General features: G+C 48.4%; 1 pseudogene; it reads right to left on the reverse strand.

The window, feature by feature from the left end:
* On the reverse strand, positions 3,421-6,148 carry LOC8080406 (annotated as a pseudogene).

A 27,263-nucleotide genomic window follows, 5' to 3' on the forward strand; every position in this document is an offset into this window, starting at 1 on the left:
GTTTCCTTCTTGCTTGTGTAGCTAGAAGTAGTTCCCTTGCGTGACTAATTTGGTTTGTGTAACCTTGTTAGTCACTTTGCTTAGTTTGTGTAGCTAAGTTAGTTGCGCTCTCTACTTTGGCATTAGTTGCCTTGTTATTGAGCTTGCTAGTGAGCTTAGGCTTTGTGCGCTTTGCCTCACTAGTTTGTGTAGGAGCTCCCCCGGTTGGCAAAGTACTAGTTGCATAGGTTTGTGTGACCTTGCTCCTAGAATTGGTTAGGTGAGCTCTTGCTAAGGTAGCACCTTGCTTGCTTGTTTAGGATCTTTTCAAGGTGCTAGAGAACTTAGATAGAGGGGTGTAGTCTTGGCTAGACCGATAGTTTTAATTCCGCATTTGTTTCGGTTAGCCGACGCGATAAGTTTTAGAAAGGACTATTCACCCCCCCTCTAGTCCGCCATCTCGACCCTTCAAATTGTCCATTTTTAGCTCTCGTCTCACTTTTTCTTTTCTTCGAGGTTCCGGGCACTTGCCCCTTTTTATTTCCTCATATTTTTCCTTTTCTTCTTTTTTTCAAAGCGCTCACTCTCCTAGAATATGTAGCAAGTGGTAGTAACCAAAATATCTCGAGCATTTATTTCACGAGGAATAACAGGGATAGGATAATGTTTTTGGCTATTCTCTCCTTGATAGGAGTAGAATAATTTTGGGTGAATCTGGAGATGGAAAGGAGTGGATGTATGTGGATGCGTACTTCCGGAGTAGAAGCAGCATGTATGAGTGAACGTGCAAGTGAATCTTGATTTTAACCACATGACAAGCTCCTAAGGGTCTACACAGCTTGACCACACTCAATGCTCATAAGCAGTAAAAAGTAAATGTATGGTTCCTAGTCTAATAAGCATGTATATATGACTGTGGTAGGATTTCAAACTCTCATCATACAGGAACTCATCATGCAACATTTTAAGGATTTTCAAAGATAAATGTTGGGTACCATAAAAAGGGATACCCAAATCAAAGGAATAAAAAATACAAAAAAGGGGAATGAAGGCAGAACACCCAAGATCGGCAGGGCTCGGGCGCGGGTTCCGCCTCGCCCGACCCCTTGGCCTCAAGCGCGGGTTCCGCCTCGCCCGACCCCTTGGCCTCAAGCACTAGTTCCGGCTCGACCGACCCATTGGCCTCGGGAGCGAGTTCCACCTAGCCCGACCCCTCTTGGGCTCGGGCGCCAGCGCCGCCTCGCCTGAGCCCCCCATCTTGGAGCCAGGCTTCCAACGCACGGTGGTCGTACCCTTGACATGACGGACGCTGTGATCCCCATACCGCGGTAGGGCATGGCAGTGACTATTCCAACCACCCCAGCCACTGTAGCCTTACCTCTTTCACTATGTAGCCTTACCTCTTTCACTGTGGTGTACCACCTCACAGTGAAAGAGGTATGGGAGGGATTAACCAGAGTCACTATTGGCTGTCTTCTCCTACTATTACAGGACATGCAGCAGTGTCACCGATCCAACCCTCCACAGAAGCAACCATACTATCAGCCATACCTCAAGGACGAGATGGGCAAGCCTCTACAGGGTCGGGACTGTGGCTCCACCATTCAACAGAAGGAGATCACCGGTCACACATGTAAAAACCCTGTGTCCCCTTGAAACTATAAAAGGGGAGCCAGGGCTCACATCCAAGACACACAATTCAGACTCAAGACACACACTCAACACTAGAACTCCAAGCAAGTTCACGCATAGAGTAGCAAGTCGTGCTCTGTCCACCACACAAAGTCGAGACCTGGGACTTAGCCCTCTCTCGCAACCTGCTTGTATACCCCTACTACAAGCACTCTTGCGTGTAAGGCAATACAGACCCCCGATCTCACACTGGACGTAGGGCATCCTTAGCTTGAACTAGTATAAATTCTTTGTATTCCACTTGCATCACCATCTGGGTTTAGGAAGGCACGCAGACTTATACTCGTTAGTGTCTAGACGGCGAGTCTAGACGCCGACAGTTGGCGCGCCAGGTAGGGGCCTTTTGCGTTGCATTTTCCTTTCCCTATCAGGGAAAGCCCGGATGGCAGACGGATTCCACCCACTTCGTCTCGGCACCATCATGATGTTTGAGAGTTTGGAGTTCATGTCGCTTGGCTCTGGCTATGACATGGTCCTCCTCCCGCCATGTGGTGACACAGAGCCTCGCCCCGAGCCGATCCCACCGCAGCCAGTGCGCGGGAGGTGCTCGGGGCACCATGCAGGGGGTGCCTGGCGGGGGCGTCAGAGGTCCAGGATTGCCCATTCTCTAACCCTACCACCGAGGCAAGGGCCCGTTCGGCCCTCCCCCCCATATATCCCTCACCAGATTGCCCATTCTTCTGGCCTGCCAGGTGCTAGAGGAAGGGCCCGTGGAGCAACAAGTTCCGCCCCACGGACCAACAGGGGGACTTCACGACCTCCTGTTCTGCCTCGGTCAAAGGGCAAAGCACGGCTCCCGCCTCCTCTTCAGAAGAGGGACCAGGGGGCCTCGACTTCTCGTCCCCTTCACCCATGGATGGAGGAAAGACAGCGGCGCCTCCCGAGCTCCCTTTTGGGCTCAGGAGCACAGCCGGCACTTACGCCTCTTCCGCAAGCACTTCACTAAGTGCGTACGCGGACCTTCCGGGGCATCACCTAAGGTCTACTCTGGACCTTATTGCTACACCACTCGTTTTGTCGTACCCTAAGGATCCTACCTCAGGAGAAGATGGATGGGCTGGCGCTGATTTTTCCGGTTGTGGCGACCCAGAAACTTTCATGCGCTTTCTGGAGGCTAGCAACTACTGCCTCGGCTACTTCCACTACAAGAGATGTGGCCTTCTGTGACAGCTCATTTTGGTCATAAACAGAGGAATTTACGTCACCATAATATGCTCTGTGACGATGCAGTGATGAAATACCTATCGTCACCGAAGGTGTGTGTTAAAGCCCCTTCCATGACGATTGAGAGTATATCGTCACTGAGTTAGTGACAACAATATTTTTGTCACCAGCAATAATGACGATCATTATTTGTCATTAAAACTGTCATGAAATCTCAAATAGACAACTACCCTGTGTGCCTATATAGTAACAATATTAACCATATAATTGAATTCAACAAATGACAGCCATACATTGATCCATAACAAATTTCATTGTCATCCATTCAACATCTTAGAAGCAACAATCTCAACCATACATCCAGCTCACTCATACATCCATCTAAGTCATACATAACAACTTGAAATAGTTTGCAAGCTAAAGCAATACTAAGTTCATAGTTTGTATTGCAGCACCCACAAGTAGACCAAAATGCTACAGAGTTCACCAAAGACTCTCATCTGCCCAAATTCTAGGGATAGATACAAAAGGCATAATTGAACTAACTCGCCTTGATGCATATCTTGATGATGGTGCTCACAAATTTTAGGGAGGAGTGACTTGACCCTGATTGAAGTTAATCAGCTGTCGAAGGAGGGCATGAGTTTCTTGCTGTCCCTTCTTCAAACTGTCAATTTCATATGCTTGGCTAGCCACCTCTTGCTTAAGTTGTGCAGATTCTTGCTTAAGTTGCACAGATTCTTGCTCCTTAGCCTCAAGTTGAGCCTGTAGCTCCCGCACCTGTGAACTAACTACACTTCTACTACTTGGCTTCAAGGTTGGTAGACCCACATTTTGAAGAAATGTGCTTGATTTTGGCAGCACCTTGGAAACAATTTCAGTAGAAGATAGTGACTGCTGGCCTTCTTGCATTGGTGCAGCCTCAATTGCTTCCATAGCAGCCTAGCAATAGAATGATACAAAATTAGTATTGACTTTGGTATAGATTTATAGCAATATAGGAAAAACCGCCTACAATAATACTTTACAAAGACCTAAAATATGATGTTACTTTAGCCAAAACAGCCTGAAACATCATTTCAAGCATGGGGATATACACATGTGAATTTAGAAGACTACATACACCTAAATTGGGAAATGAATAATGTAATAAAGTAGTCAAGCAAAAAGTACATCATAACCCTTCCAACATCAATTCTGACAATAGCAAAAATAGCCCAAAATCATTTCCAATCATGAAGTAAAGGCAATAGTAGTTGCAGCTAGTGGTGCGTGCATGGATCAGATTCTATGCATCGGATTTCAGCGGTTCAGATTATAAGTAGCATGCAACAACAGCTGCAGCACAAGATGTGCAGCCAATCCGGCCAAATATTCAAGTTGACTTTCAAGAATGTCTTGGAGAAGAGGAGAAAATTACTTACAATTGCATTTTTGACAGGCTCACAAAATCCACTCTTCTTGCTGCAATGCATCTCCTTGAACAAATCAATTGCAGTGGGTTCTATGTCTTTATATTTTTCTTGTTTCTAAAATAATGAGAAAACAACTACAATGTTAGCTTGAACCAATTCCATGGCTTCTCATTTCAAATAATGTGCAGCAGACTTTAATGAAACAAAATGTGGCCAAAGTGCTACCAGCAATGCACTCATGCAAACAGTTGCAAACTATAGAACCTAGACTTAGAAATACAAGTTCATTGAACAAGTCTTGCTCATTCAAGTATTTTTCAATAAGTATAACAAGGACAGAAATTCAATTGGAGGCATATTTTTGCATGTAAATTAGAAGCACATGAAAATAAACATATATTCAAGCATGTACAAGGTATATGCAAGATTTTAGAACATGAACCATGAGACAATAACAACTATCTATAGCTCATGGAAATTAGAAGATCAGCAACAAGATCACATAGCATTAAATTTGTCCTACCGTGACATAGGCATGTGCAATATAACATCGAGAACCTGTACGCTGATGGAACTGGACTTTCGCACGATTAACTTGGTTTTTTACACAAGTGTCCTGCACACCACACAAATTTGTAAGGTAAAGGACATAAAAATAAGTACTAAAAAGGACTACAAATGCCACTTAAATCTGAATTGTCTAGTTATGTACACCTTTATCAGCAACATCACTAATGTCATACCTTGTGTTTTGGGTTGGACCACATCTCCACTAAAGCTCTCCATTGATCATCAGTCATACACTTCACAGGTGACGTTGTCCTCACAAGATTTGCTGCAACTCCATCAAAATACTTCTTTTTCAACCTATGCCTCATCTGGCGTTGTCCACCCTTTAGCATGTCAACACAAGCAGCTTGTACAGCCTCACTTTTAGTGTCCATGCCGAATGGGGTCTAGTAGAAAAATAGAGATTAGATTTGAAAACAAAAAAGGACACAATGAACTATGATTGAACAAGTCAAATAGATATTGACTTACAGCAACTTTGCCAATTTAGGCTTCAACAAGATGTTTATTATGTTCCTTCTTGTACTCCTTCCAGTGTGGGAAGATAGGTGTATGTAGCCTAAGTGAGATCCCAGCCTCTGATGCAAGTTTTGCAGCTTGCATTGGTGCATTTGGCCTTCTATTCCCTTCAGCAATGTCAATTTTAATCTTTGTCCCTAGCCCTCTACTCAATGCATCTAGCTCTTTGCCCATATATTTCCCCCGCGGCACATGTTGTGCACTTGCAAATAATGCACCTAACAAGATTTCATTTGTAGAGTTAGTAGCAAATATATTCTAGATTTACTGAATAAGTATCAATCTGATTTTATTAGGATATCTGAATGTTTATACTATTACCAAAGACTAATACATGCTAATACTAGTGAATGCAAAAGAAGATACTAGCATTAGAACTATGTCTACAGATTCAGCATGTCTTATTATCTCGGAATTCACTAGTAAGATACCAACAAGCAATGAAGTCTACAATGAAGCATCATGATAGAAATAAAGGAAGCCAGTAACTGACATTTACTGTCTACAGATTCATACATGCTAATTAATGTAGTAACAGACATTTCATAAAAGGTGATCAGGTCACATAAGCACTTGCCTTCATCGTTGTTGTTCATATGCTCCTCATTCTGGCTTGTAGTAGTATCGGTAGATGCCAATGCATCATGCGTGACAATAGTGAGGCTTCGATTTGCAGCAGTCCTTTGCCTCGTAACTCTAGTACTTTCCCCTTGTTCTTGTGGTGCCACCACTCTCTTTGACGTTGTTGAACCTCTAGCGCAGAACTTGCCAATAAGTTGGCCATTCTTGCTACATCCATCCTCACCCATGTTAGGAGCCTAGTATGAAGCAAACAAGAAGAGCAAAAAATAAAAATGTATGTTGTTGCTTGTAAAATAAAAATGTATACTGCTAGCAAAAAGTGTATGTTGTTGCTGCTAGCAAAAAGTGTATGTTGTCACTGCTAGCAAAAAGATCCTATATTATTTACTATTTCTAGTTTAACCACTGATTTCCCACACATGTAAATGCTCCTGCATCTCTGTAGAACTTCTGAATTTTAAGATGGGTTGCGGATTCACAAAAGTCACCAGGTTTCAGAACAAGGGTTATGAATGATTCACCAAAAAGATCCTATGAAGGATTGTCTTTTCTTCACTCCACTTCCATCATTTTAATTTTGAACTGATAGCAGCATACTCTGAAATTGATAGTGCTATTTTCTATTTGCTAATAACCTTCAGAGGATCTCCTAACTCGTGGTATCCAGGATTGTTAGGCAACAATCTTTGCAGAGTGGAACTCTGCTTTCTAGTATTTACCAAATTTAGTTCTGGTTTTTCTACTTCTAAAAATAATTAGTTTTCCTAATGTTAAGGGCACTCAAGATTTATTTTGCTTTAAACATTCTCTTCATATTTATTAAACATAGAAATCTGCATAATAACAAAATGTGTAAACACATTTTTCTTCTGTATAGGATGGATCTGATAAACTAACAAAATTAGTTTGAAGCCATATGGATCTACAATTATTTTCCTTTGATTTTTCAAAAACCATGAACGAAATGGTACAAACATACATGCTAGCTAACTAGCTTCTACTGTTTATCTCCCTGCATACGCATAACAGAAACTCATCCGTGCAGACACAAGGCCGTCAACAGCCATCTCCTCACTCCAGAAGGCCACTCCTCACTTGCTGCCCACTCCCCCAAAAGCTCAAGTGGATGGAGGCACACATCCCTCGCCGACTCACTGCCACTGGACACAGACTCGCCCACAGGAACCAAAATCCCCTCACCTCAAACCCTAAGTTCGAACATCAGAACACCAAAAAAACCAAATCCCCATTGGCACCCCTCAGATCCACTTGTTTTTCCCTTGCCTGGCGCTCAAGCTTGAGGAATTACCTGTGGGCGTCTCGACGATCTTGGCAGTCTGCACCTTTCTCCTAGGAGGCATCTTGTATTTGGAGCAGAACTCGTCGCCTAGCACTAGGAAGGAAGGGGGTAGCTGGTAGATGTGGTGCTGGCTGGTGGTGCTAGCTTCTGGGAGCAAGAGCTACGGCAGAGGTAGAGGGGGAGTGGTGGCGGCGAGATGCACAGGGGAAAGGGAAAGATGAAATCAGACTGGAATGTGCAGGGTTTCAGTTCTTGTATAGGAATTTACTGTAATACCCTTGATTTGAATACATGAAGGACGTGTTATAGTGGACATAAGTGGCAATTGGTCCAAAAAAAGATGGCGGGAGATGGAGAGGCTGGCGGGAATCATTGGTGGGGAGGTAGAGGGACAATTTTATTGTTGGTGGGGAGACAAATTTTTTGGCTGGTGGCCATTTTTTGCACCAATCGTTGGCAGGAGACCAATTGCAGCTTTTCTAAGCAATATTAGGGTGTAGTTTATCATTAAAGTAGAGAGAAGTAAATATTTAATAATGATATGGTAGAATTATGGACTCAAACAAGTGACAAATTAACATTGCGAAGGACTTTTATAGTATTATAAATTATGTCAGAACAATCTAACCATAATTTTTTTATTCAATAAATAACTATGATGCATGAACATTTGTCATATGCCAAAATAGGTAATGACGATTTTGATTTTGACTTCGTGACAGGTAATATATTTTCGTCATTAACCAAGGTTGGCTCTTGAAAATCGTCATTATCTAAATAATTTAGTGACAGATTGCTCTGTTGTCAGCATATAATCGTCATAGAAGGTCACCTCTTGTAGTGTTCGACACCGACGACGGTGGCTATGATCCGTCGTGAGAGTGTTTTAACCTCGAGGTCGAAGGGGCGCCCCCCAACGCTCAAGGGGGTGTGGGACCCTCTGAGTGAAGGAACACCACTCCACCTCCCAACACGACTCCTAGAATCCATCGTGGAGCACGCGGGGCCGCATCAGCCCCCGTAGAAGGTCGGTGCCCTGACCTCGAGCAGCTCAACGAGCTGGAGGCCAGGCTCGAAGAAGAGCGCGTACGCCTCCGCCAACTACGCGAGACCTTAGTGCAAGACCAGTCTGCCCGCGGGGATGGAGGCGAAGCTCGACGCCGCGCCCAGGACGTCAACCGCCGCATCATCGAGGACGAAGGGGCAGACGATCCCCCAGTCTTCAGCACGGCCAGCCAGAACGTGATGGCTACCGCACTCCTCCTCAGAGCGATGCTCGAGCCGTCGACTCCTGAGGGGAGAAGGGTGCGCTAGGGGCTACATGGCCTCCCGGAGCAAGCTGTGGTACAAAACGCAGAAAGTTCTGCGTCACAGTACCACGGTACGAGACGCCCAGGGGATCAACCCCCTCCTAACAAGGCACCAACGATTCAGGGTCCGCCGCCCCCTAATCCGCAAGGGGGCAACAAGGCCCCATCTGTCCATGAACGCGTCGGGACTAACGTGGACGCTCGGGCCACTCTTGAGGCCAGACAGCGTGACAGGGACGAGGCCGAGTCTCGGCGCTACCGACCCCGCCGAGGCGGGAGGTACGACCACGATCGCAGCACGTCACCGAAGCCTCCGGGTCCCCGCGTCTTCAGCGAGGCCATCCGCAGGGCCAAGTTCCTTGCACGATTCTGACAGCCCGCTAACCTCACCAAGTACTCAGGGGAAACCAACCCTGAGCTCTAGCTAGCGGACTACCGCCTAGCATGTCAGCTAGGCGGAGCGGACGATGACCTGCTCATCATCCGCAACTTGCCACTCCACCTGCCTGATTCGGCCAGAGCATGGCTCGAGCACCTCCCTGAGCGCATGATCCATGACTGGGCCGACCTAGTCAGGATCTTCATCGGGAACTTCCAGGGCACATACGTGCGTCCTAGAAACTCCTCGGACCTCAGGAGCTGCCGGTAGAAGCCCGATGAGTCCCTCCGAGACTTCATCAAGCGATTCTCCAAGCAGTGCACCGAGCTCCCCAAAATCACAGACTCCAACGTCATCGGGGCCTTCATCGCCGGTACCACCTGCAAGGAGCTGGTACACGAGCTCGGTCGCAAGACCCCCACGAGCACCAGCCAGTTGCTCGACATCGCCACCAACTTTGCCTCAGGCGAAGAGGCGGTTGGTGCCATTTTCTCCGATGGCGCGGCCAAGGGGAAACAAAAAGGCCGAGACCACCGAGGCCTCGGGCTCCTGTGACCCCAAGAAGAAGAAGAAGGGTCGCAAGGGGAAGTAGGGTCGGTCGGACGACAACTTGGTCACCGCGGCGGATCGCAAGAACCCCAAGCGGGCTCCTTCTGGCCCCGGCCTCTTCGATGAAATGTTGAAGAAGCGATGCCCCTATCATAGGGGTCCAACCAAGCACACTCTCGAGGAGTGCACCGTCCTGCGTTGGTACTATACCGACATCATAACCAAGGAGGGTGTTGAAGAGCCCCCCAAGGATGACGACCCCGAGGGAGAAGGCTTCCCCAAGGTCAAGAACTGCCTCTTGATCTTTGGGGGACGTGCGGCTCGCCTCACCACGAGTCAAAGGAAGCGCGAACTCCGAGAAGTTTGTGCAGTCAGCACAGCCGCACCCTCGTACCTCAAGTGGTCCGAGAGCGCGATCACGTTCGATCGGCAGGATCACCCGGATCGGATCCCCAACCCCGGGAGTTATCCATTGATCGTCGACCCCATCATTGCCGTGACTCGTCTCTCCAAGGTGTTGATGGATGGAGGCAGCGGCCTCAACATTCTTTACGCCAAGACTTTGGCCCTCATGGGGATCAGCAAGTCTCGGATGAGGAATGATGCATCACCATTCCACGGAGTGGTGCCGAGACATCGCGCCCATCCCCTCGGGCAGATTGATCTGCCCGTCTGCTTCCGGACCCCGACAACTTCAGACGGGAGGTCCTCACCTTCGACGTGGTTGGGTTCCCAGGGACCTACCACGCAATCCTGGGACGACCTTGCTATGCCAAGTTCACGGCCGTCCCCAACTACACCTACCTCAAGCTCAAGATGTCGGGACCGAACGGCATCATCACTGTTAGCACGACGAGCCAACACGCCTACCAGTGTGACGTCGAGTGCATTGAGCAGGCCGAGGCTCTAGCTGAGTCTCTGTCTATCCTCACCAGCCTCGGTGATGGCGACCAGGACATCCCCGACCCCAAGTGTCACGCTGAGAGCTTCGAGCCGGTGGAGGAGACCAAGCTCGTCTTCCTCGACCCCGAGGCCTCTGAAGGCAAGGCATTGAGGATCAGCTCGAGCCTCGACCCCAAATAGGAAGCAGTGGTCGTCGACTTTCTCCGTGCAAACGCCGACATATTTGCGTGGAGTCCCTCGCACATGCCCGGCACACCGAGGGAAGTCGCCACTCCTTAGACGTCCGAGCCGAATCCAAGCCCGTGAAGCAGTGCCTGCGCCGATTCGATGAGGAGAAGCGCCGGGCCATCGGGGAGGAGATCCACAAGTTGCTGGTGGCCGGATTCATCAAGGAGGTATTCCATCCCGAGTGGTTAGCTAACCCTATACTGGTGAAAAAGAAAAGTGGGAAGTGGAGGATGTGTGTAGACTATACTAGTTTAAATAAAGCATGTCCTAAGAATCCTTTTCCATTACCTCGTATCAACCAGATAGTTGACTCTACTGCGGGATGTGAGACTTTGTCTTTCCTTGATGCTTATTCCGGATACCACCAAATCAAGATGAAGGAGTCCGACCAGCTCGCGACTTCTTTCATCACCCCTTTCAGAATGTTTTGCTACGTAACCATGCCCTTCGGCCTTAAGAACGCAGGGGCTACATACTAGTGATGTATGTTCCAGGTCTTCGGAGACCTCATAGGAAAAACGGTAGAGGCTTACGTAGACAACATTGTTGTCAAATCCAGGAAGGCAAGCGGCCTTGTGGCCGACCAGGGTGAGACATTATGATGCCTCAAGGCTAAGAGGATCAGACTGAACCTCGAAAAATGCATTTGCGGGGTCCCCCGAGGCATGCTCCTTGGGTTTATTGTGTCTGAGTGAGGGATCGAGGCCAACCCTGAAAAGGTCTCGGCCATCACAAACATGGGCCCGATCCGTAACCAAAAGGGAGTACAGAGAGTCATGGGATGTCTGGCTTCCCAGAGTCGTTTCATCTCCCGCCTCACGGAGAAAGGACTACCTCTGTATAGGTTACTTAGAAAATCCGAGCACTTTTCCTAGACCCCCGAGGCCCAGGAAGCCCTTGACAAGCTCAAGGCTCTGCTCACTAACCCACCCATCTTGGTGCCCCCCGCTGAGAGGGAACCGTTGCTCCTCTATGTCGCAGCCACCGATTAGGTAGCCAGCGCAGCTATCGTGGTCAAAATAAAGGAAGAAGGGCACGCCCTACCAGTCCAAAGACCGGTGTACTTTGTTAGTGAGGTACTGTCTAACACAAAGACCCGATACCCCCAAATCCAAAAACTACTCTACGCGGTAGTCTTAGCCCGATGCAAACTCTGCCATTACTTTGAGTCTCATCCAGTCTCGGTAGTATCATCTTTCCCCCTAGGAGAGGTGATTCAAAACTGAGAGGCTAATGGCAGAGTTGCTAAGTGGGCTATAGAGCTTATGGGTGACGGGATCACCTATGAGCCTCGGAAAGCTATAAAATCCCAAGTTTTAGCGGATTTCGTAGCTGAGTGGACGGGAATCCAACTCCCTCCGCCCTAAATGCAGCACGAGTGTTGGACCTTGTACTTCGACGGGTCTCTGATGAAAACTAGGGCCGGCGCAGGCCACGTCTTCATCTCGCCCCTCGGGATAAGGATGCGCTATGCAATCCGACTCCACTTCCCCGCCTCAAACAATGCGGCGGAGTATGAGGCCCTTATTAACGGTCTCCATATCGCTGTCGAGCTTGGGATCAAGCGGCTCGACATCCGAGGCGACTCTAGACTCATCATTGACCAAGTCATGAAAGAGTTCAGCTGCCACGACCCCAAGATGGACACATATTGCAAAGCAGTCCGGCGTTTGGAGGAGAAATTCGAGGGCCTCGAGCTTAACCACGTGTTAAGAAAATACAATGAAGTCGCCGATGCGCTCGCCAAAATGGCATCTAAGCGGGCCACGGTCCCCCGGATGTCTTTGTCAGTGACCTCTACAAGCCTTCCATCGACTACAAAGACGACGGGGGCTCGGATCCACCCCCAGGCGGCTCAGGCCTCGATCCCAAGGTCTCCGTGGCTCATGAGCCGGAGGCCATGGACATTGAGCCCAAGCCCCCTGCACCCGACGACTTGTCGGACTGGCGCTACCCACTACTGCAACGCCTCGTATACGGCTCTCTACCCTCAGACCAAGCTGAGGCACGGCGTGTAGCTCGTCGCGCTAAGCCTTTCCTACTCCACGATGGAGACATGTACAAGCGCAGCCCCTCGGGCATTCTTATGTGCTGCATCACCCGTCAGGAAGGGATCAAGCTCCTTGAGGACATACACTCGGGGGCTTGTGGCCACCACACCACGCCTCGGGCGCTAGTGGGAAACGCCTTCCGACAAGGTTTCTACTGGCCTACCGCCGTGGCTGATGCCATGCAGATCGTGCGGACCTATGAGGGCTGCCAGTTCTATGCTCGGCAGATTCATCTCCCCGCTCAGGCTCTGCAAACGATCCCCATCACATGGCCCTTTGCTGTCTGGGGCCTCGACCTCGTCGGGCCTCTACAAAAGGCGCCTGGGGGCTTCACCCACTTGCTTGTCGTAATCGACAAGTTCTCCAAGTGGATTGAGGTCCGACCCATCACAAGGATCAAGGCCGAACAATCAGTGCTGTTTTTCACGGATATCATTCACCGATTTGGAGTGCCGAACTCCATAATCACTGACAATGACATGCAGTTCACCGAGCGGAAATTCCCGGAGTACTGCGACAGGCACCACATACATGTGGACTGGGCAGCAGTCGCTCACCCAAAGACCAATGGTCAGGTGGAACGTGCCAATGGCATGATCCTCTAGGGTCTGAAGCCTAGAATCTTCAACCGGTTGGACAAGTTCGGAAAAAGGTGGCTCAAGGAGTTGTCGGCCGTGATCTGGAGTCTAAGGACTTCCCGAAGCCGAGCCACAGGCTTCACCCCGTTCTTCATGGTTTATGGGTCAGAAGTTGTCCTTCCCATAGACCTAGAGTACGGGTCTCCAAGGGTACAAGCCTACGACAAAAATAGCTGCAAGACGTTCCAAGAGGACACGCTGGACCAGCTAGATGAAGCCAGAGATGTGGCCCTCCTACACTCCGCCAAGTACCAGCAGGCCCTTCGACGATACCACGCCCGACATATCCGAGGCCAAGCCTTTCAAGTCGGTGACTTGGTGCTGAGGCTCAGGCAAAGCAACAAGGGTCGTCACAAGTTCACGCCTCCTTGGGAAGGACCCTTCGTCATCACCGAAGTCCTCCGACCTGGCACTTACAAGCTCACCAACGAAGCGGGAGAGGTCTTCAAGAACGCGTGGAACATAGAACAACTACGTCGCTTCTACCCTTAGAATTTTGTAAAGATATCCATTTGTTCATTTCCTCGAAAGAATAATGGAACTTCAAAATTATGTGGTTATTTGTTTTTAGAGAGTAAGCCTCGGCTCTGCTTTGCAGAATCCGAGCCTCCCTCGGGGGCTATAGGGGGGGAACCCCCTGTGGCAAACTCCAAATTTCCTTTCCTTCTTTTTGCACAAGTTAAAGCGCCCCGACCCAAGGTCTTTCATTTGTTTCCTAAAAGAATTTAAGAGGTCGTAGATCGATCCCCTAAATCTTAGGAAGGCATGAGCCCGAGGAAAGATCCACGCCCACGGGCTAGGACGACCTCCACTCACCCCCTAGGATCGGGAAATGGATCCAAACTTCTAAATTACTAAGGAAGAGAAAAAGACTTAGGCTCGGGACGCCATGACTAACGCAGACCCTAAGAGGCTCATCCGAACCCGCGCTGCCGAGGTCGGGTCGGTATAGGGAAGAAGATAACGAAAAACATAAAGGAAATCCTAAAATTAACAATCACATTAACATTCATATTAACATTCGATATCGAGTTTCGTGAAAAACAAGGCCTATCAGCCCTTGGTGATCTTAAAACAAAAAGAAAAAAACTAACTACAAGGGCCCTACTGCCCTGATTTCCCAAGTCCCTGCGTGTCGAGGGGGGGAAGCTCCACTTCGGCGTCAAAAAGGCGGCCAAGGCGTCTCCCGGGGCATCCACGGCGTCTCCAAGCTTCTGCAGCTCCTCCTGGGCCTCCGCCTCATCGTCAGGGAGGACATACCCTCACAAACCGAGGGCAAATCAATGCCAACGTAGTGAGAGCTCAACACCGCCAGGGCTTTCTTCACTCCGACGTGGAGCGCCTCCCTCACCCTCTCCCTAGCCCGGGAGTACAGAGCCTCTATACGGCTCCACAGTGACGACCCCGATGCGCCCGCTGATACCCCGAGCCCCTCGCATGCCGAGGTGACCATGGCCTCCAGGGCCGAGTGGTCCGCTACCTCGGCGTCAAAGGACTTCTACAGGGCATCAGCGGCAGAGGCTACCTCCGCCACCTTCTTCTCCAGCTCTGGTAAAAAAATGAAAAGACAAAAGTCAGGAAAATAAATCCAAATACTAAAAGAGCCAAGGCAAAAGACTCAGTTCTTACCCTCGGCACGCTTCCCATTCTCCGCCGAGCTCCGGTGCCAGTGGGCCACTTCGCCCTGAGCCACAGAGAGGTCCACCTAAGCTTGGTTAAGGGCAAGGTCTTTCTCGGTGAGCAAAGCTTCCAACCGAGTGACCTCGCCCCTATACCTCTCGGCAGTGGCCCTCTACTCTTGGGATTCCAGGGTGAGGTCGCTAACCCTTTTTTCTAAGGGAGCAACCCTTTCCCGGGCTTCCCGAGCCTCAGTCGCGAGAGCCGAGCACTTCTGCCGAAGCTCGGCAGAGACCTCGCATTCCTTCACGAGTTACCCCTCGACCGCCTCCCGCGCAGCCTTCTCATCGTCACAAGCCGCCCAGGCGTCCCGTTCCCCACGGAGGAAGATCGACTTCTCCAAGGAAGCGGCTTGGAGCGCCTGCAAATTCAAACATTATGCAAGGAACTAGCCCAAAGATGCAAAACACTTTACTAAAAGGGGATAGAGACTTTACCTGGGCGAACTTGAACATATCCCGGCTCACGAGCTTGGACGCCCAGTTAAGCGCCTCGACGCTGGCGCGCCCACACTCCTCAAGGCCCCGCCAGAGATAGGCCTCTGACGGGTCATCCAGCACGAACCTAGCCCTCCCCTCTAGATCATCAGGGTTGGGCCAGACGACGGGACTCTGGCCCCAGGCCATGCTCCCTCCCCCTCCCTTGCAGGGGCCTCGGGTCAGGCCGGACCCTTCCCATGGGACCTCTCGGGAGGCACCACGCTGAGCGCCACCTCGGCCCGGCCCTCCTCGGCCTGTTCAGGATGACCATGGCCCTCTTGGCTAGCATCCCTCGAAGGGGGAATAGCCCCGAGGACCAGGACCGTCCCCTCCGACTCTTGGGGCCTTGGCGTCCCCACCTCCTTCGCTGGGGGATCTGGCGTCTTCCCCCTCATCTCCTGCCCCCCTTCTTCGTGGGGGAGCTCGCCCTCTTCGCGGCTTAGGGGGCGGCGACTTGGGCCTCGCTGACCTAGGGGTCAATTGAGCCCCCCTCTTCACGGCCTTCAGGGGTGCAAGCCCCACTGAAGCCACCTTATGCTTCTGGCTGATGAGGAGATAACGCCAGTTAGAAGAAAGAGAAAATCAAAAAATCAAAAGAAAGGTCAAGAAGCCAGTATGTACCTTGCCCGGGGGGCAGCACCCTTCTGGGAGCTTGGAGCTCCCTTAGCGCCTCCCGAAGCGCCGAGGGTCATCAGGTGGACCCCCCGTCTCCCCAGTGGTTGGTGCGGGGGCTTCGACGGTGGTCTCGGCTCGCAACGCCTCAGCCGAGCCTTCCACCTCCGCCCCTGCCGGCGGGCGGGGCTCAGTTGGGCCCGCCGGCGCCACCGGCTGTGGGGGCATCTCAGACCCGCCCCCCGACGCCCTTTCCCCCTCCTAGGGACCTGAGGGGACAGAGCCCTCTCGTGGGGCGCCATCCTCTTCATCATCCACAATAATGAAGGGGGCGATTCCCTCGCCCCCCGGTGCCTGAGACCCCTCGGGGGCCTCCGACCCCCCTTGGGCCTTCGACCCCTCTGGGGCCTCGATCCCCCTGCCGGCAGGAGGGATCACATCATCCTCCTCCTCCTCGTCCGCCAACTCATTGAGCTAGTGCGTGTCTCCCCCACCCTCTACCTCCGAGACCGAAGTCTTAGGAGAATCGGGCGCGGGGAGCCCCGCCTTCTCAGCCTCGCGGTGGTTCTTGTCGGCGGTTTCACAGTGCTACGCCTTCCTCGCGCTCTTCGCCTTCTTCGCCTCCTTAGCCTTCTTTTGCTCCTCGTTCCGGGCCCGATTCTTGGCCCGGAGCTCCTTGTCCTCCGGGACTGGGGGCAGGGAGTCCTTGACGATCCCCATTCCCTGCAAAAGAGCAGCAATCGAGGTTGAGGCAAGAAAGAAGGGAAACGGGCGCAAAATCAAAGACAAAAGCAGTGTCTTACCAGAGAAATGTAGCCCTTCTTGGGGCGCATCGGCACCACCCGAGAATCCTTCAAATCCGGGTGCGTGGTCCTCGAGACCCAGGCGGTTATGTCCGTCGCCGGCACTAGCTCCTCCAGCATCCGCGTCCCGACCCAGGGGACCTCCCGGGTCATCTCCCACATGAACGCCCGCCACTACGCCAGCGGGAGCAGGATCCACTTGTGGAACGCCGTCGCCACTGTGGCCGCAGTAACCCTGGCTTGACGAAGCTTCTCGAGCCCCGCAAGAAGGGGACCGAGCCTCTTCTGCTCCTCCGCAGGGGCGCCCCACCCCCACTTCGCGGGGCACTCAACCACCATCTTCCCAGTATACTCCGGGAGCAGCCCACCATCGTTTCGAAGGTAGAACTACCCGTTCTGCCACCCTCGGTTCGACGTAGGCATGCTACTCCAGATGTATTGATGGGAGCGCGACTGGCGGAGCTGCAGCGTGCAGCTGCCGGCCCGCAGGGGTCTCCTCTCCCCTCCCTCGTTGTGGGCAGACATGTCCGCCTTAAAGAGGTGGGGCCAGAGGTTCCAGTGGGCAGGGACCCCCAGGAACCCCTCACACACCGTGGCGAAAACGGCCGCCTGCATCACGGAGTTGGGGTTGAGGTTGTGCAGGTCCTCCCTATAGTAGTGCAGAATCACCCGGATGAGCCGGCCGGCGGGAGTTCCGAACCTCCGCTCCAGGAACGATAGGAAACAAACCACGTAGTTCGGAGGCGGGTTTGGCTCCCTATCACCCACCGGGGGAACAATCCACTCCAGCGACCCCTCATCTGTGATTGGGCAGAGGAGTCCTCCCTTCACACGCGCCTCCAGTGCCGCCCTGGTCGTGTTGCAGGGGTACCAGGTGTCGTCACCGGCCATGACCGCGGGTGAAGAAGGACGCTTGCGGGAAGGTATCGAGAAGGCGGCGGCAGAGAAATTAGGAGGCGAGAGCATTTTAGGAGCAAAGGTAGGTGAAAAAGATAATGGACCCCCGCGGCTGCTTTTATAGAAGAAGAGCACCGCGGCCACACCTCCCGCGTAGAAGATCAACGGGGAAGAGAGCAACCGTCGCCCGCTCCCTGACCAGGTGAAAAACCGAAATGCCCACTTCTCCCGATTCCCACACCCACTGCACGCGCGCATTAAATTTGCAGGTTAGGCGTCACATTCGGCTAGGGCACAACGGCATGGTCGTTCCGGCTCCCCACGCAAGTCGCCTCAAAAGGGGTGCCCTAAAAAGTTATGTCAGGGCGGTTCCTTCCAGTGCAAGTGGCGCCCGACCCCGTGCTGCGCCCGAGCCGAGCAGCAGGGCGGTTTTCTTTCGGACGCAGGTTTTGTCTCGCCTGACCCCGCCACTGCAATCAATCTGAATCCTCCCGAGGTAAAAATCCCCAGGCCATGGCCGCCTATGTTCCAGAGGTTGCGAGACTGACCCACAAAGTGGGTTCGAACAGTCGCCTCAGGATGACTGAGCGAGGGATGACTGAGGATGAGCACAATAGAGGCCATGGTCCGAGCCCCCTAGGGGATCGGCGCATCTTTGCCAGTCGTATCCGAGACCCATGCGGGTGTCACGCGAGTGGGATCCCATCGAGGGAGGTACCGAGCCCTCGGAACCTAGCGAACGGTTCCGACATCCACCGTGACTGCCCTCGGGTATTTTGAGATGTGCCCATACGGCCACCAGTCGACCCCTATCGAATGAGACTCGGACATCCACTTGGACGTACCCGCTTGCAGCTCCCGGGGAACGTCGATACTCGCCCATCGAGGGTTGTGCGACATCACCCACCCCTCCTCCGAGCGAAAGGATGAATGAGGGACGTAACAACAAGACGAGAAAGAACCTGATCGACCCTTGTGGGGAAAGGGCTCGGGGGCTTCCTCGCATAATGGGAACAAGCACTGCATGTACAGAACACGTAACCTATCCCTCGAATACTCCCGACTACAAGACTCAGGGGTAAAAGCCTTTGAAGGAATAACACCATTCCTCCAAAAGGCTCAGGGGCTACACCCGGTGGGTGCGCTCGCACGCACCCCCCGAAGGAAATAAGAAGCTCCAAAACAACAAAAATTGCCCCTTAAAGAAGAACCTCTGAAGGAGTGCCCTCACCCCTCCAGAGGCTCGGGGGCTACTGTTGGGTACCATAAAAAGGGATACCCAAATCAAAGGAATAAAAAATACAAAAAAGGGGAATGAAGGCAGAACACCCAAGATCGCCAGGGCTCGAGCGCGGGTTCCGCCTCGCCCGACCCCTTGGCCTCAAGCGCGAGTTCCGCCTCGCCTGACCCCTTGGCCTCAAGCTCAAGTTCCGGCTCAACCGACCCCTTGGCCTCGGGCGCGAGTTCCACCTCGCCCGACCCCTCTTGGGCTCGGGCGCCAGCGCCGCCTCGCCCGAGCCCCCCATCTTGGAGCCAGGCTTCCAACGCACGGTGGTCGTACCCTTGACATGACGGACGCTGTGATCCCCATACCGCGGCAGGGCATGGCAGCGACTATTCCAACCACCCCAGCCACTGCAGCCTTACCTCTTGCACTATGCAGCCTTACCTCTTTCACTGTGGTGTACCGCCTCACAGTGAAAGAGGTATGGGAGGGATTAACCAGTGTCACTATTGGTTGTCTTCTCCTACTATTACAGGACATGCAGCAATGTCACCGATCCGACCCCCACGACCTTAACAGGGCTCGGCAGCCCTCCACAGAAGCAACCATACTATCAGCCATACCTCAAGGACGAGATGGGCAAGCCTCTACAGGGTCGAGACTATGGCTCCACCATTCAACAGAAGGAGATCACCGGTCACACATGTAAAACCCTGTGTCCCCTTGAAACTATAAAAGGGGAGCCAGGGCTCACATCCAAGACACACACTCAACACTAGAACTCCAAGCAAGTTCACGCATAGAGTAGCAAGTCGCTCTGTCCACCACACAAAGTCGAGACCTGAGACTTAGCCCTCTCTCGCAACCTGCTTGTATACCCCTACTACAAGCACTCTTGGGTGCAAGGCAATACAGACCCCCGATCTCACACTGGACATAGGGCATCCTTAGCCCGAACCAGTATAAATTCTCTATGTTCCACTTGCATCACCATCCGGGTTTAGGAAGGCACGCAGACTTATACTCGTTAGTGTCTAGACGGCGAGTCTAGATGCTGACAATAAAATTCTCCAGAATTCTAGCATCTCTAGGAACAGATAAACAGCAACTCAACCTTCCCATATCATATCCGCTAACGACTTAGACTTTAGATTGTTGGGTATTCTTAACATCATTACCAAAAGTAGACTAAGTTCTCTAAATCTAGTAACGGTGCCAAAAATGCCAAACCTATCCCTCACACCACTTAAGCCAAGTCGTCATCCCCAGCATGACATGAGAGACGCGGTATTGAAATATGCAATTGCTCTTCTAAATAAATAATGAATGGGATCTGCAAGCGCACAGATTAATACCGATGCAGCATTTTAACTGGGAAGTATTCCAGGCATCGTTATTTATATTTTTACCACTGGAAAGGGATTAGCAATCATCACTATTGATTACAGAATAGAATATGAGATTGAGCATCTATCATTGCATGTATAATTGAGAACATTATATCTAACTCTTCATACAGGGATAAGTGTCACATAAAAGATATATGAAATAATAATAGTGACAAGGATAACTAATCTGATCTAGCCACATAATAAATATGATAAGCACCTCAATTAGATACTCTAGAAAGTCATTAGCATGGTATTAGAACGAACTACAAGAATATTCCCTAAGTTATTCTCAACTATATAGTCTAGCATATCATAGTTAGTGCAAGCATACTTAGCAATCATTGTGAGACAAGACTATGCCCATGCATAGTGATATTAGCAAGGAATATGAGAAACATAGCAATCACTCCCCTGTAATAATGTTGCTCTGCCAGCCCAATACACGAGAGGGGGACTATATAAGAATCAATGAAGCTGTCACTATCACGAACCACCCCACGATCTGGCATATTGGGTATAATCGCAGATAAATACGGTATAAGCACCACGCCTACACAATATCTATCATTTACCCATGGATCCAATGGATAAACGCTATACGATCCTAAGCATGTATATAGATCCAATCTAACTAAGCCAAGTACATAACTATGATAAACCAAGAATAATATAATCTTGAATATAAGCAAGTAGAGCAAAGTCATAAGCAATATATTAAAGTAGAACAAAGTCATATTCATAATATTGAAGAACAAAGATAATTAGAAAGCAATTAGAAGCACAATTAGAGAATTACCAAGAATCCTCCTGACAGATCCGGAAACCAATCGAAGATTGACTCCTTCTAGTTCTAATCCTATGTAGCTATGCTAATCTAGATATCTAATTGATGTGGAGGCTCTAATCTTGATTAGAGGCTTCTTCTCCCTTGAAGAACAATGAATTAGGGTTGAGAGGCTATCTCCTCTAGGGGCCAGGGGGTCTGGTTTTATAGTCCCTTCAAGTGAATATGGGCCGTTGGATCAAACCGACATAGATTGTATGGTTTAGATTCATCCTTTAGGTCGGTGGAGATCTCCCACGAAGCAGAGTCCTGATTGGACTCCCAGAGGGGGCGGGCGCCCAGGGCAGGAGGGCGGGCGCCCTGCCTCTGGCCCCGTTTCGCCTCCGCTTCGGTCTCGTGGCTTCTGGAGTCTTCTAGATGTAAGATAATTGCGCGGCACGTTAATATCTCTATGTAATCCCGACGTGTGGGCCTTTCTTCCGTATTTCCTGATAACCCCCTGCAGAAATAGACAAACACCAAAATTCGTGGAATTCTATCAGATAAAACCCTAAGTCTAGATGTTGATTTCATTTGGATCCTTTTCTTTATTTATTTGATAATTAAATTTGATACTTAAGGACCGTCAACATAGATCAAGTACTCTTCCCATAAGTTCAAATTTAGAGCAAATCTTAAGTCATAACAGTCATGCCTAAACTTGAGAGAGAGCTCAAATTTGAAAACTAGTCATGGCAGAGCAACTATTTATCATTTCCATGTGAGAGCTTATCATGAGGGTTCATAGCAAACTTCATTTATTTATTTATTTAACAAACTAAGCAAAGATATATATATATATAAGCACAAAAATCTTTATTTGGGTTTTTATGATTATGCATCTTTTTATTATTTGATTAAAGTATAAACGCGAGTAGAAACACTTAGCTGGATAAATGGGGGTGCTCTCCCCCAAACTGGATTTGGACCTAATTTCTTTTGATGTAGCTAGCAGGTGGCGGAGGTGTATTTGAAAGTCGGCAGCACCCTGACAGTGATTAAGATGTCCTCCGTCTGTTAGTCTTCTTTGATCCTTGAATTCTGTGGAGCTCAAATAGACAACAAACCTTTGTGGAACTGGTTAAGTGTTAGCATAAAAATCTCTTTGCCTTTATCATGTTGAGCTTCCTCTAATAAATATTACTCTCTTTGGTAGGATCATAAATTTATTTTTATATTTTTATTTTTATAGGACAGGAATATATTTATTTTATTTTTACGCCACCACAGTGAATGTACTTATGGGTTTTATGCCACGAGCATACTTACATGGGGCTTACTGTTTTTAACATTTTTATTTTATTTCCAAGATAGCATGATTAACTAACAAGCCATTTAAGGAAAGTAAATAATTAAAGGGAAAAGGGAATGTAGAAAGGATAAATATGGATAATTACCGATTTTACCTTTCGGCGAGGGTTCAATGTTTTAAGTCTTCTGAACAAGACTTCTCACCGTGTTCATCCTTTAAGTGCATCATTTGATTCAGGTGTGGACCTTGATGTCTGCACCTCTTGATACGATGTCACCCATGTTCTTCGTTTGCCCAGCAGTTCGAAGTGCGGCGTTGGCAGCATCCTGCTCAGTGTGTTTGTGCTCGTAGATCCAGGTCCTTCACTTTGTGGAATCTAGGAGTTGTAAAACTCCACCATGTTTTGCTCCAAGTGTACCTGCTCATAGAGACAAGGCAGAGATCAAGTGCATGGACCCTGTTGGTGGAAAACACCAACAGAATCAAAAGTGTATTTGTTCTTCTCTAACCTTAAGCATAGTGAGCAAGACAAATTTGATGGATAATAAGATCATGAGTGTAGTATTTAAAACATTTGTCAGATCAGATCGCTCAATCTAATGGAAAGATAATCTATTTATATTTATGTTTTTTATATATCTTCCAAAGATTGAGTGTGCAACATTTTAGCTCATATGATTAGGAGTGTGGGATCATAAAGGTGGAAGGACTAAACTTGTTGAATCGATTGGGTTGTTTAACCTAGAGTTGTAAATCATACATGTTTGTCTTTTTTATTCGTATGAACGCCAGAACCAAGGAGAAGCTTATAAAAGTGATAGTCAAGTACCTTAAGATGTTACCTTACTTGAAGAGTGATGGTACAGTATCACCTTGTGGAAGCTTTCCTTTCTCAGCGGTTGTGCATCGTGTTTGTGGCACCCTCCATGGATCATCTCTTATGAGCTACGTCTTCCTTGTGTAAATTGTTAAACTTGATGTGTCTCTCTCTTTGTCTCCAATGTGAGTTCATCTCAGGACTTCCCAGGTTAATATTTGAAAGTTTTTCTGTAGGGGTTAGTCCAACAAAATATCCAATATCTACTATAGCATACTATCGGCTCAAAAATCAACCTAGACACCATGTCTAATTTGATTTAGGAGGGAATTTTAACCTAAGCACCATGCTTAATTTAAAATTCCTTGGAAGTAAGATCATCATTCCTAAACTAAGCACCATGCTTAGTTAAGAGATAAATGAAACTACTCCAAACATAGACATATACTAAAGCAAATAAAGGTAGCATGAGAGCATTTATAGAGATTTACTCAAGTGGAAATGAAGTAGTGTGATTAGTATTTAACAAATTGAGCATGTCTCAAAGGTAGGGACAACCAACATAGCAACATGGCAAAGGATGCTTTTATGTAAAGTACTCCCCCAAGCTTGAATTTTGCAAAATTCAAGTTTGGATCTAATTCAATGTTGTATGATGATTGGTTGGACATACCTTGTGCTTGTCATTCATCCAATCTTCTTGCTCCAATCCTGGAAAGGTTAGTGACAAGAATACCCGAAGGAATATTTTTAAAATTATCCTTATATGCTCAATACACAAGGTAATGTTGTAAATAATTAAAAGCTCATGTTACGATCTGATCCGTGCTTATTTTAGGACACTAAGCTTGTCCTTGGGAAACCATCAATTTATGTCGGCGAAGTGGTTTCCCCTTAAACGCTGACCTATATCAAGATCAACTCAATGAGATCTGCAATATTTATTATAGACATATGCATCGACAACCGCCCTTTTAAAGTTTTTATAAATAGAAAGGAAGAGGGGGTTGGAGATCTCAAATGTGGTGATGTTGGAGAAACCAATAGATTGGGAAGATGTTGCATATGAGCATGGAGTAAACGAAGTGGCTATGAAATAAATTCCATGCTCATTAATGTTATCTTCGTCTCTAATCTGAATGTTCGGAGTTTCTCCTGGATTGGTCTCACCTATGTCCTCTTCTGTAGTTGGATGAATCTCATCTTCAAAGGGAGTCAAGAACTCACCATTTGAAATTGAGCCAAAGTCAGAATCCATTAAGGCTTCTTCCTTATCCAGACATTCTACACATTCTAGCCATTTAGAACTTGTGATCAGGAAAGGGGAGGTGTTAGAATTTTCTATATGGCTTAGCTCTCCTTCTATGACATTACTTGACATGTCATCCTCATGGTCTTTATGACTCCTATGGTTTGATCGTCTTGATGGATTGTTAGGATCATCATGAGACTTAAAAGGAGAGGGATAAGAGGGGTCTCTAAGGTCAAGGATCGATTTAGAATTTGTGAACATGGAAGGGGAGCAGATAGAATCTTCTATATGGTTTAGCTCTCCTTCACTTGATATGTCATCCTCGACTTCTTCATAACAGGAACCAGGACATTCTCTTTGAGAACCATTATTGCAAGGATTTGAATTATCCCTGCTTGAAGGTCTCTTATGGAACCAGAAGTCTAAACCATCAGCATCTGAAAGATTTAAGGTCAGAATTCCTTCCTCCCTTGGAGAATTTTGGGGTATTGATGGTTTAGGATCAATAGCTAAAGTTTGGGATTGAAGAGGTTGTGATCTCGCTATCGAAACTTCTTCTTCTTGTCTAGGAACTGGTTCTGTCTCTTTCTCAGGGATATAAATGCTAGGAAACTTTCCACTCAATGAATCAATTAAATCCCTAGCTTCACTAGCAGGTACGTGATAGAAGGATCCTCTAGAGGCTGTATCAAGGTTTGCTTATTTTCCCTACTAAGGCCCTCAAAAAAGTGAATTAGAAGAACTTCTTCTGGAAGAGAAAGCTTTGGGCCAGTGAGAGTAAGGTTAATAAAATGGTCCCATGATTTGCCAAGAGATTCTTCTTCCAGTTGTCTAAAAGAAATAATCTCACACCAAAGTTCCGCCACTTTGGAGATTGGAAAATATTTAAAAAGAAAACTATTATATAACTCCTTCCAATCTCCATGAACACTCCCTACTTTGAGTTTGTACCAATATCTAGCTTTTCCTGTTAAAGAGAACGGAAAGAGCTTCCATTTAAGACTCGATAAAACTCTCTTAGGTGTGTGTATGGGTTTTCCTCACCTTCTCCTCAGAAAGGTTGTTTTTGAACAAATTCTATGTATTCGGGGTCTATCTCAAAACTAGATGCTATGATAGGCTTTGAAGATTTTGGTAGTTCGAGATGTGTGCCCGTAGGTCTATGAAATTCATAGATAGACATGTTTGAATTCATGATAGACCAGAGATCAAGGATTAGATAAGAAGAAAGAATAGCAGAGATAAGGCAAAGGATAAAAGGAAAAGTATATTTTTTTCTTTTTTAGAAAATGATTAAGCTAGTTCGTAGTCAACTCAGCAACCGTTTCCCCGGCAACGGTGCCAAAAATGCTTGTTGACACTTGCTAACACCACTTGAATACTAGATTGTCATCCCCAGTATGGCACTAGAGTGTACTATGGTATTTATACGCACACAGATAAATCCGCAAACGCACGGATACCGTTGTAGCTTTTACCCGGTTAAAGGTTTTATCGTATCCACAGGGAAACAGGAGAACTGATCTACGCTCTAACTTAACCTAGATGGATAGGTAGGTGTAAATAGGAAAGATGGTAGAATTGAATAAGAACAATATTAAAGGTAAGATAACAATGGGTGATAATATAGGAATAGAGAGTAGAGCAATCTAGTATATGGGTGATGGTAGGAGAATAGAGAGGATAACTAGGGTTTCTCTACTTCAAAGGGGTATGTCTATGTCTGGGACGAACCACGTGATAAGAATACACCACAAAGGATGCTTATCCATAGGCCGATAAACCCTACCAGTCCTGCTAACGGGAGGTGGACTACAGGGGACCAACGTAACTGTCACCTATGCGGCCTACCACACGATCCGGCTAACAGGGGATATCCACAAGTAATCTAGGTCTAAGCACCACGCTTACACCTATACTACAACTCTCACCTATAGCGTCCTATAGATTAAAGTACTCAAAAGAGTTGTGAACCAGACAATACATGGATAGTAATAGCATAATGAAATAGAAGTAGATTACCAGAGTCATCCCATGAGCAAGCTTGATTAGAGCTTGATCATGGCGAAGTACAACGGGAGGAAGAACCGACAGGCCGGCCTCTCCTCCAATCCTCCCTCGCTCTCCATCTCGCTACTATCTAGATCTACTCTAGTTTAGAGATGAGAGGAGGGCTCTCATCTCCAAACCCTAGCTTTTGCTCTGTCTATGAATAATGAATAAGGATGAAGGGGTGCCTCCTCCAGGGGCCAGGGGGTCTGCTTATATAGTCCCCTCAAGTGAATCTGGCCGTCGGATCAAACCGACATTGATTGAACGGTTCTCCTTGATCCTTTAGGTCGGTGGAGCATAATCCGCGAGACGGGACCTGATTGATCTCTGCAACAGGGCAGGCGCCCAAGGGGGGAGGGCGGGCCCGTTCGTTCCCGTGGCTTCTGGAGTCTTCTAGATGATAGAAAATTGCGCGACACGTTAATATCTCTATGTAAACCCGACATGTGGGCCTTTCCTCCATATTTCCTGATAACCCCTGCAGAAATAGACAAACACCAAAACTCATAGAATTCTGTCAGATAAAACCCTAAGTCTGGGTGTTGGTTGCATTTGGATCCTTTTCTTTGTTTATTTGATAATTAAATTTGGTATTTAAGGACCGTCAACACACATGTATTAGCATATTTTCACAAAAAAATTCAAAGGTAGTTAGCACACTAGGTTTTAAATGCATGCACATGAAAAATGACACCTAGTGACAC

This window comes from Sorghum bicolor, chromosome 4, assembly GCF_000003195.3.
Source record: "Sorghum bicolor cultivar BTx623 chromosome 4, Sorghum_bicolor_NCBIv3, whole genome shotgun sequence".
Lineage (NCBI taxonomy): Eukaryota > Viridiplantae > Streptophyta > Magnoliopsida > Poales > Poaceae > Sorghum > Sorghum bicolor.